Here is a 2571-nt window from a genome sequence, read left to right on the forward strand (position 1 = left end):
GCTAGTTTAAAGGAGAAAATTACAGATTTAAAGGAGAAAAACCCAGGAAACTGGCTTTCCCTTTTCAGGCCAGCAGAGTTCCAGGCTGCAAGGGGCTTCTTCAGGCTGGAGGAAGTGGGACACAGGGGGCACGACATGCATGTATGCATGCACATGCACACGTGGCAACTAGGCAGTATGGTAGAGAGCAGCTCCCACAGCTTCCTCCAGATAAGTCTATACGGGTAGAAGCAGGGGCAGGGCAACAGGGCACAGGCAACAGTGGGAGGTGAGGGGCATGTGCCTCCCCAATTTCTGCACCCACAATGGGGTACAGGGCTGCAGGTGAGGAGCCCCCTGCTACCCAGCAGCAGTGAGGGGCACAACTCCGTGCCACCGCCATGCCTCACCTTGGTGGCCGTGGCAGCATGGCACTCCCTCCCACACAGAGTCCCTCCCACCGGGTTGTGAAGCTGGAGCTGGTCTAGCCCAGCTGCAGCCCCACATCCTGCTGTGGGTGCAGAAATCCCATGCCCCCCCAAGTTACCTATGTTATATACTCCCTCCCCCCCCATCTACTTCCTCATGCACTGGGGGAGCTGGGGGGTGGGCAGCAGGTCAGGAGTGAGTGGCAGGGCTGGGGGGGGGGGAATTGAGAATGACTGGCAACAGCAGGGGCAGGGCACCAGCACATCAGGGCTACTCAACACCACAAAGCTGCAGGGGGGAGACAGCCACAGCTGGACCTGAATCCTGGTGAGTGAAGGGGGAAGGGAAAGCTCTGATTTTCCATAATAAAAAAAACCAGAAGAATCAAATGCCATAATTTATATGCATTTAGAATTTATTTTATTATAATGATTGAGGCACTGGTAGGCCTCCAAATTGCTTTAAAAGTGTAAATATATCAATAAAACAATACACACTCGTTCACACTCAGTGACATTTTGTTTTAATCACAGAAAAGCACAGATTTGGTGTTTTTAATACAGAATTTGGGATTTTTATCAGAGAATTTATCACTTTTAAACAGAGAAAACCAGGATCCCTGCCAATGACTCATTTTCAAATGTTTTTTCCAAGCTTTATTTTGTACTAGGTACTTACTACCAACATGTTAATTATCACATTTAAAAAATAAAATTAAAGTATATATCAACGTATGCTCAGAGAAAAAGGACAAAAATCTGACCTTTTTTAAAAAAGGGTTTTTTTGAGAGTTGCATTCAGTTTTTCACCCCCAGTTCCTGCTCTGTATTTTGAGTTACTAGAAAACAACTCTTTCCCAAGAAGGTATGATAATTACTGCACCACAGGTGTCACCCCCAGATCTTGTGGCAGACTGGTTTCAATTGGAGGGATTTAAACATCCCATTACAAGCATTATTAATGTATTAAAAAAAAAAATACACATACTTTTTAGTAGTTTTTCAACCATCATTTTTCTCTGATGTAGAACTACATGCCTTTTGTCCATGATGCACAATAAAGAGAGAAAAAGCTATGCATGTTAAAGCTCCTGCTGTTTAGCATGTTCCCGCTTATTCTCATCGACATGAATACTCCAGCCAAATGTGCAGTATAAGGAGCATGTGACAAACAGGATAATCAGATGAGCACTACTCAGACAAAGTTTCTATACCGCACAGGAGTAGGGGTGAGGGTGGGAAGGGCGAAAAAGTTTTAAGTGCTATTTAAGTTAAGCATGGCTGTACTATTCCTAATTTTCAATTATGACACAGCTATATTAAGTAAAGTGAGTCCAGTGGACTTTTGCATGGCAAAATACAGCTTGCAAGCCAGATGCGACCCGCCAGGCAATTCCACCCAGCCCCTCCAGAAGTCCCGACCCTCCCTGCACCTCTCCAAGTCAGCATCTGCACGCGGGAGGTGTGGCCCTGGTTGCTAAGTAACCACCCCCATCCCAGCCTGGCCTTGTCCCCCCAGCCCCAAGCCCAGGGGCACTAGAGACAAGAAGCCTCTGCCTCACCGAACTTGTGCCTGGCCACCCCAAGGCTGTTCCCAGCCTCCCTGCTTGCGAGCCTGGGAACACAGGTGAGGGCCCCACCGAGCCGGGGCCAGGGACTCCCACTGCAGAAAGAAAGCAGGAACACAGGGAGCTGCGCACAAAGGGGCCAGGCTAGGCTGACCCTGCTCACTGCTACCATGCACAGCTTCAGGAACTCTCTCACTCCGGGGACTCCGAGGATTCCCCCCAACACACATGCCACCCCCCCACCATATCCCCAAACAAACCCACACCCTCCCATAGCTCCTCCACACTCCCCTACCAACCAAATACCCACCACCCACCACACACAATAGTAAGACTGTGTTTTAAGCTATTCTGCAATTGCCTCTAGATATACTAAGCAAACACACAAATCAGGACAGAAATATATTTTTTAATAAAGTTAAAATAAGTTATAGTAGATGTTTGATTTTCTTCAGTATATGGTTTGTTGGGTTTTTTTCTGGTTTCAAGATGGCAACCACCACTCCCAAAAGGAGTACTTTTGGGGTATGGGGAGGGACTTCCAGTGGCAAAGGTCAAGGGCAGGATTTCTGGTCCCAAGATGGCAACCAAGGGGC

At 47.8% G+C, this 2571-nt stretch overlaps 1 protein-coding gene across 2 annotated transcripts in view; it reads right to left on the reverse strand.

Moving 5' to 3' along the window:
- The window catches only part of STK39 (serine/threonine kinase 39), a 317667-nt gene that overhangs the window by 227006 nt on the left and 88090 nt on the right, over positions 1-2571 (reverse strand). The gene's annotated exons all lie outside the window — the stretch shown is intronic.

Source organism: Gavialis gangeticus, unplaced genomic scaffold (genome assembly GCF_001723915.1).
Source record: "Gavialis gangeticus isolate Ggan-Ray unplaced genomic scaffold, GavGan_comp1, whole genome shotgun sequence".
NCBI lineage: Eukaryota > Metazoa > Chordata > Crocodylia > Gavialidae > Gavialis > Gavialis gangeticus.